Genomic DNA, 17,579 nt, shown 5'->3' with positions numbered 1-17,579 from the left:
CATTAGAGTTTGGAAGAGCCCTGGGGGAAATGACACAGGAAGAGTAATTACGATGAAGGATAATGCCTCGGGTCAACAGGAAAGGAGAGAAGAGCTTTGTAAAGGAGGAAGAAGCTTAGGAAAATTACCTGATCAATTCGCTATTTTACCCATGATTTTAATTATTTCTTGCTCCATATAATTATCATTATATCTTTAAAAACAGGGCAGAAATTCTGTAACAAATGAAATTGTTAAGCCCTAGCCCCTCCTTTCCCATGAGGTCCAGTCTAACTCTATTAAACTTTAGTCTCTGGCATAAAATATATTACCTGACCTTCCTCTCTTAGCCCCCACCAAGAAACCAAAGTGGCTCTCAGAGCTGAGCATTCCCATTGGCGCTGGTACTTTGTAGTTGCCTATTCAGGGAAAATAGCAACACTCTCCCCCACACTCTACTTTCCTGGATTGATTTTCCTTATTATTCAAGAGGAATGTAATGTATCAGCAAGCAGATCAGCCAGACCCTGCCAATCTGTAAGTAAAAAGACATTGTATGCTGCATATTACCCAGAGCTCGTTTGCCAAGAACCCTGACTTGATTGTTAGGATAACGATGTTATTGTCAGGCAGCCTGTTCCTACACATGCATGTCTAATTCTTCCTCAAGACACCCCTGTTCTCATATTGATGCTGTCTCACAAGTAGCATCAAGTGCATCGCCATTGCCTTTTGGTTAAATTAAAAGTCATCTTATCCAACCCCAAGACAGTCACATAAATAACGCCTTATGAGAAAGAAACTCTGTAAGGAATATATTCTGGATTCGGGTACTGGGATATTTGACAAAAAGCTTGGACTTGTGGTGAAGCTGGGAATGAAATATGAACACTATTTGGCTTTTGGCTACATGAAGCATAGGAAATCGATCCCAGAATCTCCAGCTATTACAAGCATACCTGAGATAGTGGAAAAGCCCAGGCAAGTACGCCTGGTAAAGCTAGAGTTGGGGTTAGTGCCCACATGATCAATTTTGCTAACACCATTGTATGGCTGCTTATCAAGGCACCTACCCAAATTATTTCAAAGGCCAAGATAACAGAAGTCATAGAAAACATGCAATATGCCCCATTTGAGAGCTTATTAGACCTATGTGTTTTTTTCACTCAAATTATTAAAATGCATCTTTTTCAGTCTCTCTCTAACTCTAAATTTTCTTGAGGTTCAGTCTAAGCAAACATTTTCTGAGGTTTCAGGGGAACATTTTTCACTAAACCCAGACCATTTTGCACATAGGAAAAGAGGTAAAGTTCAAAACACTGGGTCTCATCTTTGCTTTATTTGGTTTCATGGCTGCCTAGGGAATAATAAAAGCCATGCTACGAATGTTTATTTCCTGCACTGCCAAATCACAGTGCCATATTGTTAAGTGAGTGGTGAAATCTGTATTAATTAATGGTTAAAAGACAAAGTCAAATAAAAAATACTCAATATTATTCTTAATGTTCAACTCCATAAAATGCCCCCCAAAATAAGGCATGATTCTGAAGAATAGGCTGTCCTATTAAAAGATCAAGTCATTCACTTTTTATATACATATAGGCTTCATTTAAGCTTGACTTACATTCCTTTCCTCTGTTTATCAATATACTATAAAATGATTTAAGCAGTCATATGCTGTTTTTAACACCACGATGTGTTATTTCTCTTAAAAAGCAGTATTCAGGAATGCCTTATATTCTTGATTCAGATTTTGTTTGCTTTTCAGATCTCTACACTAATGTTCTTAAGTGTATCTTGCCTAAGTCAGTATGTAAGTCATTTCTCTTCATTCTAATCCTATCAGAATGTATTAGAATGAAAATCATCATTCTTAATACCATTGACACTTGTCTTAGGGTTTTTAAGAGAAACAAAACCGATAGAATATATATATGTGTGTGTGTGTGATATATTATGTATATATATTACATATGTATGCTTTGTTATATGAAGACACTTATTATAAGGAAGAGACTCACATGATTATGGAGGCTAATAAGTCCCAGGACCTGCAGTTAGCTACAGACCCAAGAGAGCTGAAACCGTTACTTCCAGTCTGAAAGTTGGCAGTCTTGAGACCCAACAAGAGCTTATTTTTCAATTTAAGTTCAAAGGTAGGAAAAAGACTAATGTCCCAGCTCAAGAGTCAGGCATGTTGTTCTTGGGAAGATCAATCTCTTTGTTCTCTTCAGGCCTTCAGATTGAATGAGGGCCACCCACACGAGGGAAGGAGATCTGCTCTACTCAGTCTACTGAGTTCATCTCATCAAAAAACACCCTCCCAGACACACCCAGAATAATGTTGGACCAAATATCTGGATACCCACAGGCCCCGTCGAGTTGACACACAAAATTGACCATGACAACATTTGAGCACATCCTTTGATTTGGCTCTTCTTCCCAAGAACCAAATTCTGGTTTTTCTGCTCAGGAAGGAAAATGGCAGGTCCACAAAGGGACAGCAACCCAGGATGGTCTCCCTGATCCTTAATCTTTGGAAACCATATAAAAATACTTTCTACTATTTTTCAGAATTCTCAATATCAGTTCTGCTGAGTTTTTGTCGTTTCTACAAAACATGAACTGTTTCCTCGCCTACCTGTCTGCCACAATGGCACAGGCACCCAGGGGTTTAGCACGCACAGGCCTCCCTACATGACTGCGAATTACCTGCTCCTATGCCCAACCAGGCAGAACAAACTCTGAACAATCCAACCCATTCCAGCCCTCCTAATCATTACAATTACGTGCACACATTTTATCTTTGAGGTCTGTTTTCATTTTTCAATGCAAAGATGATGTCTGTCTTTTAATCTGACCCCAAATGAAAGATTCCATCATAGCGCTGATGCCTGACTCACTCAGTCTGATTCAGTGATTAAGGTGATTGCATTCTTTTCCAGTCACTTTCTTTGCATTAGGTGAAATGCCTTAAAATATAGCCCAAATAAAGAGGATCTGAATAACAAATGGCGGCCTATAAACTATCATTTTGAGAAAGAAAGGAAATTAGAAAGAATCACTGAGAGCCAAAATCAATAGTTCTTATCCTAAGTTTATATGAAACAAAATGATTTGTTGCTTATTTCTATATATTAATGGCACTAAAAAGCCTTTCTGCCCTCACTGGAACTAAATTATGTGATTTGTATTATTTAATAAAGTGCATCTGAATGGCAGTATATTACATAATGCTGAAACTGAACAAATGAGGGAAGGTACCACCATCAGCAGCTCTGTCCTTTCGAATTCCCCGGCTTCTCTCAGGATCAAAGTTATTTCTAACACTCCTAACACTCACATCATGCTTCTGTGTATCAGCAACTCTTCCAAGTACTTTACAAGCATCAGCTCATTTACCTTCAGACCAGTGCTATGAAACAAATACTATTTTTATTCCTCTTTTGTAGGTGAGACAAAAGAAGCCCAGAGAACTAAAGAATTCACGTAAGGTCACATAAGTAGTTGCTCTAAAAGATGGGTCTACAACCCAGACATACGGCTGCAGTGTGATCTTAGCCGTGACACGCAGTGCCTTCTACCTCACGTATGAGACATGGTACCTCAGCTGCAACATGCAGTTCCAGTTAGGCTGCCAGTGTTGAGTTATACATCAGCAAAGCTTCGTTTCTCTCTTAATGTTTAGGTAAAGAATAAGTATAAATAGAAAATAAATATTTTCTTTCTGTATCCCAGCATTTCATCCCTTTTCAGGGTCTGCACTCATTTGGAGCCCCCTGGCTAAGATCTCAGGCTCACCTTCACAACAATTCCTTTCTTGGAAACTCTGAAGCCTTTTTATTCTCTCCTTTGTTTTTTTTTTGGGGGGGGTTGTTTTGTGTTTACTATCCACATAACCAATAATCCTTGCAGCATTTATGCATTTCCCTTAAGACAAGCCAAGTTAGAGTGTGAGAGGAGAAGTAAAACTAAGGAAAGCTTCCTCCATGACATGCATTTTGCTTATTCTAGCTCATTAAATTAATAGGCATTTAGCCAATCAAAACAAGCCTCTATAAATTAAACAAAATTTACTATATATCTCATCCTCTGCTCCTGTATCTAATGATCAATAATTCAATTCCCTTCATTCTTAAATAAACTGTTGTTGATTTTAAGATTTTTCAATTTTTCTAGATAAGCTTTTGGTGAATTTTGCCTACCTACTCCTTGATTTGCTGTCAGGACTGCTTCCCATATCTCAAATGGATGGAAATAACTTCAGGGTCTCCTCACAGAGATTTGATTTCTTTAAGAACTGCTTACTACACCACACCACCTTTCCACTACACACACACACACACACACACACACACACACACACACACACACTTCTGACCGTATGTTAACCAATCATACTTTTCTTAGGAATTTGGAATAAAGACGCAGACACAGCTAATTAACTTCTGCCATATGACTAGAACCAAGATAATGCCAGCTTGAGGACTGGGGGTAGCCATCTACCCCCATGCACACAAAGAAGCAGATAATTCCAATTAATAGAAAAGAATAAAGCAAAATTATGAGCAAACCAGAGACTAGAGACTGAAGAGAAAGAGTGTTGCCTGGATTAGAGATTTATCTTTTCAATTCCTGCTCTGGTAGGCCATGGGCGTAGATGTTCTTGGGTTCTAGGAGATAGCAAAACATTTTCTAATACATTCTTTTTCTTGATGTTGTTGATTTTTTGAACTATCTCAAATTGGCTTATTTCATTAAAAATGCATTTCATACTGTGTTTCCCATCCTCCCCTATGAACTATTTATGTCAGTTCATGACCTCAAAGACCACTTCTATATCAGCTAAGAAAAATATACAATTTGACAAAAATTTCACCCAATATATGCTGACATGCTATAATTACCCCAATCCATTAGCACAATCACAGTGACTAAGAGTATACAAAAGGTGACACTCAGTTACCCTCAAAGCTGCCAGGATATGCAGCAGCATAAGAAGGAAAGAATATTTGACAGATAAAAATCAGTGTGACTGAGCTGTGATGAAGATGGAGACTGGCAGGTATGTTCAGAATCATTTACTGCTTTATCAGTAATTCAGGACTGCATCTTATAACTAATGAGAATGCAGCATAGGCTGAATTATGCTATAGTAGCCCCCAAATCCCAGAGACTTAAGGAAAAAAACAAATGTATTTATAATTCATGCTACATGCCTATTATGGGCTCATAGGGACTCTTCTCCACAGAGTCACTCAAAACTCCAGGCTAAAGGAAATTTTACTGTTTTGTAGCTTCACCATCTGGAATGCACAACGCCACAGTCCCCACAGCAGAGGAAAAGTATTTGGTGAGTCAGACTCCTGTTTCTCTATGCTTCTGCATGAAACCAACACATGCCACTTTTGCCCACAGTCTATTGGCCAGAACTGGTCACATGGCCTGCCTCACGCAGGGGGTTGGTAAATGTTAGGGAGCAGATGGAGCTTTGGTGAGCATCTCTGTCTCTTGCACAAATCATGAACAGATTTGAATTTTCTTATTTTAATTGCTTCATTGAGCACACTTCCTAATTTCCTGATGCTAATATTAGGCAGCATTTTTCTCAAAGTAATTGTACTTAACTCAGAGTAGAGACTAGTGACAAAGGGCCAAAACAACTTTGTGAGATGTAACAGCTCAATGGGAAGATAATGTCTAGAGTGTCCAGAAGCTCAACTGACTATGTTCATACACATGGAAACCCCTGTTGTGGCATAGGACTATACCGGCAGTCAGGAGATCTGAGTTTTTGCCTTGACCTATTGCTAAACATTTATCACTTTCTCGTTAATTTATCTGAATCTCAGTGCTTTTTCTGTAAATTGGCAAAAGGAAGGCGTGGCCTGGATCAGTGGCTTCTGACCACAAACCAACAGATTAAAGCTGGTCTTAAATAAACTCCACTCATATGACACAAGGGGAAAATGAATAATATAAATTTTTCATGAACTTAATTTATTTAATAGAAGGAATTATCCTATATACTGAGAGTAGATATTTCTCAAATTATTGTTGTTAAATAGCTTTTTTTCTGTGCAATGAGAGTGATAGTATAAATTTTCCTTCATTTTCTTCTCTTTCCTTTTTTTGTAGAGAGTGACCGAGGGTTGGGGAGGAGCAGAGAGAGAATTCTAAGCAGACCCCACACACAGCATGGAGCCTAGCTCCATCTCAACACCCTGATATCATGACCTGAGCCAAAATCAAGGGTTGGACATTTAACCCACTGAGCCACCCAAGCACCCCTCCTTTTGTTTATTTAATTGGCAAATTAAAAGTTCTTAATCTTATTACAGCCATCACATTTTTAAATGATATAGTATATGAATCTTTGTTTTTGGCCATGAAGAAGTAACAGGGACTGGATTTACCCTCCCACATTAAATAAGTAGAAAACCAGATGAAATACATCAACAGCTGCTTTCAGACACTGGACAACAGAAAGTACAGGTCTGTGATCTCTAATAATATGAAAATGAATGAGATGCACCCCAGTTTCCTGCCTCGAAAATTTCCGTGCCTCAATATGTGGAGAGGAAACACAGAGCACTGAGTCATCTCACTGAGTTGAGGAAATAGAGATCAGAATATGGGAAGGTGAAAGCATCTAGAATCAGGGCAGAATACCTGAGAGGAGAGAGTTTCTCTTGAATCTTTTGCTCAATACTGATCTGTGCTTGCGAGCATCATACTCCACAAGGTGGAATCTTAAGAACCACCAAACAGCAGTGTGCCAAACAAACAATTCAGAGTTCACTCAGCACTAAGAATAGTTTCTGTCCCATAAGCCAGATAGAAAAGATCTCATAATATAGAGACGGTAGGTGGAGTCCTCAAAATTACACTTTCATAGCCTTAGTCGAAAGACTACTCTAGACGTGCCCAAGCAAAGCTTAAAAGCAAGCCTCAGCTGGGTCAAACAAATTCCAAGTAACTTACCTGACTGCCAGAATAAAGCCCCAAAATATTTAAAAGAATACAACAAAATCCAGCAATAAGCAACATAAAATTCACAATTTCTGGCATCAAAACGAAAATTACCAGGCACAAAAAGAAATAGGAAAATATGACCTATAAGTAATAAAAATACCAATCAAGGGAAACAAATGCAGAAATAACAGAGTTAATGGCATTAGGAAACAAGGGCATTAGAGCCAGGATGTGGCTGTTCCACAGTCTCAGGTTGCCACATACTGGGCCCTTAAAGGTTTCCTAGTGAGTAAAATCAACAAGTAAATAAATATAAGTAATGTCATCATAAAATTAAGAACTATAATAGATATAGAATAAGAAATGGCAGTAGGGAAATGTCCATTTGCTAGACAGTCACAGAGAAGGAAACTGTGGTCATTTGATTTTGTTATTTTGCCAAATATTTTTAAAGCACTTAATAATTGCTCTGCTAATAAGGAAATATTAATTCCTAAGCATATGCTTTATTTATAATCATAAGTAATAGCTTTCCTTATTATTAGACACATATGAAACATCAAAACAAATACTACTTCTAATAGAATATTTAATGTAAATTCTATGATAAATGTAGACCCATTCATTCTATAAGCATTTATTTAACACCTACTTTAAGGTACTATCTAGATGGACTAGACAGATATGATGAGATGTGGTTCTTTTTTTTTAAAGATCTATTTATTTATTTATTTATTTGAGCAAGAGAGACCACACAAGAGCATGCACGAGCAGGGGGAGAGGCAGAGGGAGAGAGAATCCTGAAGCAGACTCTTTGCTGGGCCCAAAGCCTGCCTATGGGGGCTCAATCCCAGGACACTAAGATCATGACCTGAGCTGAAATCAAGAGGTGGCTGCTTAACCAACTGAACCACCCAGGTGCCCCTGATGAGATATGGTTCTTACTCAAAATAAACTTAAAGTTCATCATATGCCAACTCTGATAAGTTTGCTGGAACCTATAATCATTCTGAAACTTACACGTTGTTCCCTAAACTTAAGCTAACTTCACCTCAAGTTCTGGGAGTTTATTTTCAATTCAGTTCACTTAGGAAAGTATTTTGGTAACTATCTTTTTTCTTAGCCTACTATTGAAACCATGCCACACAGATTTCAACTCCACTCAATTATTTTAGCTCTAAATTGACTTTATATAAGGAAAAGTTAAAAAAAAAAAAAAAACTAGTACACCAGTTATAAGCCAGGCACTGGGCCAATTGTTGGCATTATAAAGATGAAAAGATGGAGTTTCCCCTCAAGGAGATCACAGTCTGACAGAGACGATAAAAATGGATGCAGAGAGCTATAATATAGTGTGAGGCATGCCATACTAGAAGGGAGTATGATGTTCTGTGGGAGAAGGATAAAGGTACAGTTAACTTGGTCAGAGAGCTACAAACTACCAAAAAAAATCAACTTTTTTTCAGATGACATCATTTTATTGTTTATGCTATTTCAAATTAGTTACATGGTACCTGGCATACAGCTGGTACTCAAGATATGCTTGTTGATGAAAATGTAACCAGAATGACTTTTGTGTTTTTTTTCATTCTTCAGTTTGATTTGAAAACAAACAGCTTTTATAATTCTCACTTAATGAATAACCCTCCAGACTTCTATGCTTATTTCTATGCATTTATGAATGTGTGTGTGAATAGTGTGTATACGTGTGCATAAAGGAAACCTCAAGAGGTTGACATTTTACACTTGTGAGCTGCTTCAAAGTGTCTCAGTGATGATGACCTGTCACCTGGGACAAATCTTCATTCTTAGCTGAATCTTTCCAGTGGACTATTTTGATCATATGATGTAAGGTAGAAGGTAGAACTGGAGTTGCCAGCTTTGGCCAAGTCATACTCCTCAGTCTGCTGAATGTGAGAATACCAGAGAAAAGATGCTCGAATTCACGTTAGGAGTTTGAGGGCATCCCTGTATGAAAGAGATCGAAACTGATTCCCCATCTCTTAGAATTAAATGTAAACAGAACATCTCTGCGGTATTGAAGAGGCCCCAGTTTAGGCCAGCTCTCTACAAAGTATACCAAGGGCTGTGAAGAAGTCATTCAAGGTGACAAGACATGGTCAAGGATTGGTGAACTTGGCTTAATGCCAGGACCTCAGTTGTCATGAAGGAGGCAAGGTTTGAGCATGTCAAGAAGCCATAATTAGAAAAAAAAAAATGAGAAAATCTTAAAAAATAAAAAAATGAAAAAATAATAAAATAAACTCTTTTAAAAAATTAATTATAAAAGCAATATTTACAGCTAAAAATGAATATGGATTATATTTGGACTCATGGTTTTGGTGTTTTCAGAGCTCACTATCTCTCAGATGCACCCTTTAATTTACTGCTGAGCTGTGGAGTTTATCTGGCTTTTCAAATGCAATTTATTCTTTCTTTATTTACACATTAATTATTAAAAACCAAAAGAAAGCCAACAGACATGAAAAAATATTCTAAGATACAACGCTTTCTCTGCCCCAATGATTAAAATGTTAATAACGTGGACAAGAAACATTTTCAAGAATATGAGACAATAAACATGAGGAAAGGAGGTAAAAACAAAACAAAACAAACAAAACAAAAAAAGAAGCCAAAATTAGAACCCACCCCGTCACGGGTTCAATCACCCTATCACTCTAGGAAGATACTAAATAACTAGTTACACAATTGTAACTTTGGAACAGTCTGACAGGGAACTAGTGAGCTCTATGAACGCCGAAGGAACAGGGAGCCTGGCCTAGTGTAATCGGTATGGGAAGGATTTCTGGGACATCTGAAAACTCGGACCCAAGTCAGGGCTTGGTGAGGAAAGGGAACACCTGGAGTTTTGTTTGAGGCACACAGAGTTTGTGGGCACCTGTGGTCACATGTAGGGGGACAGATGACTGTGTAGCTCAGAGGACCGGCCTAGCTAGAAAAATGAATCTAGGAATCTAGGGATTATCAGTGGGTAGATAAGAATTGAATCCGTGGACATGGATTAAATCACCCAGGGAAAGAATAAAACACGAGAAGAGGCTTTTAAGAAACTCCAACCATTAAATATGAAATAAAACAGGACGAGCCAGAAAAGGTGACTGAAAGTGGACAAGGGGCAGAGAGATAGGTGAAAAAAGAGAGTACGGTGTCCAGGAAACCAAGAAAAGCAAGTGATGTAAAGATAGAGTGGTCACAATTATTGAATATTGTGGGAGTTCAGGAAGATAAGAATGAACAATGCCTGGGATTTCTGGACACAAAATTGCAAACTGTACGGGGCAAGCCATCGCAGGGAAGCCTGGGTCGGAAGACTTCAGCGCCCTGCACTAGGGTAAAGAGCTTAGCATGTATTGTTCTCTTACTCACCCCTGCCCGGTGAGGAGGATACTGTTATTACCATTATCATACAAATGGTGAAACAGGTTTTGAAAGGTTGAGAATCTCGTGCAAAGCCCCACAGTGAGTAAGTAGTAGAGGCAGAACGCAAATCTTGGTCTAGTAGATTCCAGAGACGACACTATACAGCAGTGCCACGAAATCCAAGAAAGAATTTCAAGGAGTTGGTTAATCTTTCAAGTGATGCAGGGAGGAAAATTGAATGATAAATGAAAAAGATTCATTGGATTTTGTAAGTAAGAATTCAGTGGAGAGCGCCTGGGTGGCTCAGTTAGTTAATCGTCTCTTTATTTCAGCTTAGGTCATGATCTCTGGGTCATGACATCGAGTCCTGCATCTGGCTCCACACTGGGCATGGAGCCTGCTTAAGAAATCTCTCTCAGGCCCCTGGGTGGTTCAGTGGGTTAAGCGTCTGCCTTTGGCTCAGGGCATGATCCCAGCTTCCTGGGATCAAGTCCCACATCGGGCTCCCTGCTCAGCAGTGAGTCTGCTTCTCCCTCTACCGCTCCTCCTGCTTGTGCTCTCTCTCTCTTTCTGTCAAATAAATAAATAAATAAGTAAAAAAGAACCTCTCTCTTCCTCTGCCCCACCCTCTCTCTCTTAAAAAAAAAAAAAAAAGATGTAAAGTGGTTACTCTTATGGTGAAACACCTTCTTTGAAGACTAGAGGAAAGACAGGAAAGAGGTTCATGATTTGAGGCAAAGGAAGAGACAGCTGGCTTAATTTTCCTTGTAAAGTAAAGGTTAGATTGTCTTCTGAGACTGATGGGTATCAGGGTCGGGCTTTAGGGATTTAGGATATTGGTTAAAAGGGAAACATGACATTAGTGGTGAGGGGCAACGTGCTATTTAAAACAGATGGGGTTTGGGATGCCTCGGTCGGTTAAGCACCTAACTCTTGATCTCGGCTCAGGTCACTATCTCAGGGTTGTGGAATAGAGCCCTGTGTTGGGCTCTGCACGCAACACAGAGTCTGCTTGGAATTCTCTCTCTGCCCCCCCCCCCACTGTGCTTGCTCTGTCTCTAAAATAAATAAATAAATCTTAAAAAAAATAAATAAACCAGATGGGTTTTGAGGGAACCAACAAATACTCCCTCCTTTCTCCACATACGTTTGAAAATAACTGAGAGAGTGACATGTAAGAGTCCAAAAAACTGAGATCTGAACGTTCCTTTTATTGCTATGGGAGCTATATGAGAACATTCCTTATGTGAGCAGAGTAAAAAAAAAAAAAAATTGTGAGTGGGGAGAACCTGCCCCTTAAAATTACTGACCTGGAAGTGTGGTGCAGAATGTACACTCCCTCCAGGCAGGCAAACACCAAGACTCGGGAGCAGGAAGGATACGGGCCACATGTGTCCAGTCTCTTGTCCCAGATTCACCAAAGGACATAACAAAGGGACAAGGAGAGGCCAAATGTGTTACCTTAAGGAATGTCCCTCTGCCTGGGAAACAGAAACCTGGGGGATAAGTATACTACATTAACAAGAACAAACAACACTCACTGCAGCCTTCTACCTTCCTGAGGAGGAGATCACACCCAGGAACGTAAGCTGGCCGAAGAGGAAGGAAAAGCTGTCCTTGCAAAGCTTTTGAGGGTGCTGCATGCTGCTAACAGAGCACAGAGACTTTGTTTAGCAAGCTTTTGATTCATTTGAGTACACAAAAGTAGGTCTGCGCTTCAGTTTGCAGTCATGGCTGCGCAAAGTGGAATTGCTCTGAATAATAGAATAGGATGAGTTTTTGATTTGGGGAGACTCAGCAAAGAATGGGGTGGAGAGGAGCAAGATGCAGAGCAGACCGGGCTCACTAGAGGCAAAGGCAGGCATTCAGAGCCAGAAGGCAGGGAAATCAGACTCCATACCTCCCAACCTGTCACAAAAAAAAAAAAAAAAAAAAAAAAAGTTTTTGCCCAGAATATTGGGACCAGTCTTGAGTTTCCACCAACATGTGATGCAAGATTACAGGAAGGGAGTTGCATCAATTTCAGTTCAATCTGACAGGTAAAATAATCCCAGAAAGCTGGAGTTCTTGGAGAGGCTCCAGGCCCGGGACACTGCAGCCCCTCCCTACTGCTAAATCGCACATGGGCAGTAGGATGGCAGAAAGAGATGGGGTCGGGGTTGCTACAAACTTCTGGGACAAGGCGAGTCTGCAAGATCGCTGGGGGGCAGAGATAGCACAAAGTCCGATGACTAAAAAATTGTTCTTACATTTTGACCTTGAACATCCTTGGGGACCTTGGAAAGCTTGTTTCCCAGGGTGCTGTCAGAAAAGGAGTAAAACACGTAGGCCACGCTAGCTGAAATGTCTGCAACTGCCCCTTCCCATCTGTTCCTCTAGGCACGCAGCCTGTTTCACTTAATTTACACATAACGACTTTCTAATTACTGATTTAAGTGCCTCGCCTGAGAGGTTTCCTTAGAAACTGCTTCAGAAACAGTTTAATGTTACAAAAATCTAAACTTAGAACAGAAAATTGAGTAGAAAATTAAAAGAAAATAAGTTGGTGTCATTATTAGAATAAATGGTGTAATTGGACCTATCAACAGTCATTGGCATCCACAGCTGAGCCCCTGCCTCACGTTGCTGAGATTTTTCTTCACATGTATTCAAAAGGCTTTTCATGAGAGAATAGAGATTTTTTTTAAATTTTTTTTATTACATTATGTTAGTCACCATACAGTACATCCCTGGTTTCTGATGCAAGGTTCGATGATTCATTAGTTGCATATAACACCCAGTGCACCATGCAATATGTGCCCTCCTTACTACCCATCACCGGCCTATCCCATTCCCCCACCCTCCTCCCCTCTGAAGCCCTCAGTTTGTTTCTCATAGTCCATAGTCTCCCATGCTTCATTCCCCCTTCTGATTACCCCCCTTTCTTTATCCCTTTCTTCCCCTACCGATCTTCCTAGTTCTTATGTTCCATAGATGAGAGAAACCATATGATAATTGTCTTTCTCTGCTTGATTTCTAAGATTGTTTTTTTCTTTTTCTCCCATTTGGAAATATTTGTACTAAAAAAAATAAAAAGTCTCCTGCCCAAAGCAGAAACTCAGAGCACTCCTACATCCATTTAAATCTTTCAGGTACACTCTAGGCTACAATCACTGCAGTGCGACAGCAAAACCACTGGGTCTCAAGAGCACTCTCACTGCACATCTTGAACTTCTCCCTTCCTTCTAAAACAGTGTAGGTATTCAGAACTCTGTGGCAAAAGCCCGTTAGTGCAGCAGAAAGGCAAAGAATTTGCCTTCAAATTTCAGCTCCACCACTTGTTCTGTTATGTGACCTTGGGCAAGCCACAGATGCTCACCAGTCGTTAAGTTATTAGGCTCATTAATAAAACGGATAAATACGGTCCCTACTTGAGGCGTTTGAGGATTAAATGAGATCATGCATTGTGTATGTCAATTGCAGCATTCACACAATCTTCTTTTCCAGTTATTCAAACTAAAACGGGTATTGAACTCCTGCTATATACACGCCAGGCACCACACCAGGTGCTAGGAATACAGGGAGGAAGATGACACAGAGGGTGCTCCCTCTCTGAGCTCACTGTCTTGTCCCCGTCTCCATAACCATTATTAAACTGGTTGGTATCTTGATGACAACCAGGCTCTTTAATGGAACACTTAAGAATTTCAGGTCATAATAATAATCCCACGAATGACTGCCAATTTTGTTTATGTGCTAGGAGCTTTCAGGATATACATTTGAATAACGTTACGGTTGTATAAAGGGGTATAAAAGAGAATAATAAAATTTAAAATATAAGCAATGAATAGGCATTGATTGGGCTTAACTGAGAACTGAGAGTTCTCCCTAAATGTTGGGACTCTGCATTTCATATTTGAAAAAATAAAAATAACCAGCACCCTATGAATTTTTTTCTATTTAGTTAATGCAAATTTTTAAAAAATACATACCTCATTTCCTCTGAATCTCTGTCTAGAGGGAGAATTCAAAGTACAGAGTACTTTCTGGGTAGCACTAGAAAAAAGAGAGAATTTTGAGACCTATTCTATTTTGGCCCTTTCACCCCGCAGCCTCACCCCACCCATCATTAAACCTTTAACTGGAAAACTTTCAAAATTGACAAAACATGCTGTTAACATCCCTGAAATAAAAACGATAAAACAGTTCTCAAATGAAGGCAATGTGCCCTACCGACTAAGGGTTTCGCTATCATATAATTAAGAATAGTAACTCATTTTTTTCTCATTGTAGACAGAGAATCACTAGCAGACAAGCACCAGCTTCGGATTTATTTAGAGATAACACATGAATGAGTTATCCAAAAGCGCTTGACTCCTTTAATGATTAACACACTTTATGACATTCCTTCAAATGATGGAGAAATACTACCCAGCATCTTACTGCCTTCTGCACTTCCTGCACATAAAATATCCTTTTCCCTGACACAGAATTTCTTTCTGTGTCTCTTTTTTCCCCTGCTCTTTTGCCAACAGTATTTTTATACATGTTCCCAATCACATTTATCTTTCAACATTTTCGGAGTGCTGCTGCATGAGTAGGCAAAGAAAAGAATCCCTAAGATGGATGCAATTTGAGTATGTGAAGGGAGAACTTTAGAGAGAAGAAAAGAGCATTCAGGACTGGCACATATAGAACTATATGTATATTGGGTACGATGAGTATACACATACACAGAATGTAGCAATTTATGCCCACAGCCAAGAGTAAGTCAAGTACTTGTTTTTTATATAAATTTTAAACAAAGAAAAATCATCATTCTGTTTTTAAACATCAAAAGAATGAATGCTTAATAAGCTAAAAGCCTGTGTGTGAAACAAAATCATAGGGTTTAAAGGAAATGGCTCAGATATTCACAGATCTTCCCACCTGTCTCTTTCTAGTCCATATTTACTATTAGTGTTGTATTAAATACCATCTATTCTGTTATAATGTGATCCTTATGTTCCTAAGAAACCTTAGATATCTAAAATCATGCTATAAAAACAATCGTTTCAGTGGAGGGAAAAGAGATTGGGAGCTAGAGAGTTCCAGAGTCTTTTTTTTTTTTTAAGATTTTATTTATTTACTTATTTGACAGAGAGAGAGACAGCCAGCAAGAGAGGGAACACAAGCAGGGGGAGTGGGAGAGGAAGAAGCAGGCTCCCAGTGGAAGAGCCTGATGTGGGGCTCGATCCCAACACTCCGGGATCACGCCCTGAGCCAAAGGCAGACGCTCAACGACTGAGCCACCCAGGTGCCCCTAGAGTTCCAAAGTCTTAATAACGAATTTAGTTTTCCTGCAGGACTCTCAGTAATAAAGTTGACTTTTTAATGGCTCTAAGATATATATATAGCTATAAATGGAACTTCCAATTCTTGATAATTACTAACTCAAGAGAAAGACTGTGCTTTTATAATGTTGCACTGATTAACACAGTATTTCTTAGATTTTTATATTTGTTTTGCCTATTGTTACTACGAACAAATCAAGTAAGCTGCTGCAAGCAAAGAGGTTTTTTTACCACTACATTCACGTTCACTATGGTTTATTACATTATGACCGCATATCCATGTATCCTATGTAGTATAAGTCATAGTCCTTTATTAATCATTACTAAGTTAGGAAAACCGGCATGTTTTTCCTCTCAAAATGAGTATCAGCAAAAGAATTAAAGTATAATAACCACCAACTCACCAATAAAGTCTCTACTTTCTCCATAATGTCCACAGAAATTTAAGGATCTGACAGATACCTGTACATATGGATATTTTAAGTGCAACTCCTGCTTTGGACTAGGAGATAGGTCATACGACATCTACTCTCTCAACAGGTAGTCATCATCACTAGAAATCTGGAAAGGTGTTAAGATATTTGTAATTTACTTTAGAATAATTCAGCCGAGATTATATGGACTTATGGATGTGCCAGCTGGCTTAAGCTTCAACTCTAGGGCAAGCAGTTACTCTACACAGTTCAGACCACAGCTGTACCCCCATGGGTAATGCTCAGGCTTGATCCCTAAATGTCCCGCTCTGAGCCCTTGGATTAGGAGGAAGTCAGTTGCCTTATTCCTGCTCTGTACTGATGGATGTGTGCCTTGAGCAAATTGTTCTTATAATGAGGCAGCCAAAGTTTCTAAAAGGACACAGAGCTGGGACTGCATCAAGCTTATCAAGCAAAGACTATAAACTGCTTTGTACCTATTTTCTTTTCTTTCTTTCTTTTTTTTAAAGATTTATTTATTTGGGATGGGGAGGAGGGCAGAGAGAGAAGGAGAGAAAGTCTTAAGCAGACTCCACACTGAGCCCAGAGCCTGATGCGGGGCTCAATCCCACAACCCTGAGATCATGACCTGAACCAAAACAGAGCTGGCCACTTAACTGACTGTGCCACCCAGGTGCCCCATGTTTTGTACTTATTTTCTAAAGAACATTTATATAAGAAGTACCTGAATATGCGGCATTTTTGTTCTGCAAGTTGCTTTCATTCTAACCTAGTAGTCAGTTTACATAGGGCATTAACTTAGACCAGGTCCCAATAAAAAGTGGCTATATGTAGCCTAAAAGTTTATGTCCTGGCTTCCAAGCTAAAATTTCTATGTGATATTGAGTAAAATCTTATTAAAATAAGAAACAATATTTATTCCCTTGATTCAGGTGAAGGTAGTTTAGGAGAAAATGATGAGTAAGGTTAGAAAAAGTAGATGATCTATAACTACTTTGTTGCAGTTGTCACTGGACTAAAAATTTTGAAAACTTGCTCCAGGGTAATCTGGGTTTTTTTTATTTGGTAACGATGGTATTCTCAGAAATAGCAATTTATCCCATGCGTTAAGCAATGAAATGGTGAACAAAGTAGCATAGAAAAAACAACTTGAGGAGACACATGACAAATTCAGTAGGTAAAAGAATGATCTTTTTTTGATTCTGAATCTTCAACAAATCTCTTACTTTCCAAACTATCTATAATTTAATGCTTATAAGAGATGACAAGTCATGTAATTGAGTGAAACAAACTGGGTATAATATTGAAGGACCATGGTAAGCTGGAAAGAACATGCCTTTCTAAAGTAAAAACAGCTGCTCAGCTCCCATCAGTGGTGGCCAAGTTGACACGTGGGCCAATTTGTCCAGTTTTTTAAGAGAATTCAAAAATCCATATTTAATGTGAAATTTTCTAAACCTCATAAGTTTACTATTAATACTATGTGGCCAAGGATTCA

General features: G+C 39.0%; 1 long non-coding RNA gene across 5 annotated transcripts in view; it reads right to left on the bottom strand.

Annotated features, from left to right (window-relative positions):
• LOC103665302 overlaps positions 1 to 17,579 on the bottom strand; it is a 150,385-nt gene that overhangs the window by 43,038 nt on the left and 89,768 nt on the right. For all 5 annotated transcript variants that reach the window (XR_569259.2, XR_569261.2, XR_005833443.1 and 2 more), the window contains one exon: positions 14,307 to 14,370. This is a non-coding gene — a long non-coding RNA (uncharacterized LOC103665302). The remainder of the gene's footprint in view (positions 1 to 14,306; positions 14,371 to 17,579) is intronic.

Source organism: Ursus maritimus, unplaced genomic scaffold, assembly GCF_017311325.1.
Source record: "Ursus maritimus isolate PB19 unplaced genomic scaffold, ASM1731132v1 scaffold_8, whole genome shotgun sequence".
Classification (NCBI taxonomy): domain Eukaryota; kingdom Metazoa; phylum Chordata; class Mammalia; order Carnivora; family Ursidae; genus Ursus; species Ursus maritimus.
This window is presented reverse-complemented; position numbering and strand designations above follow the sequence as displayed.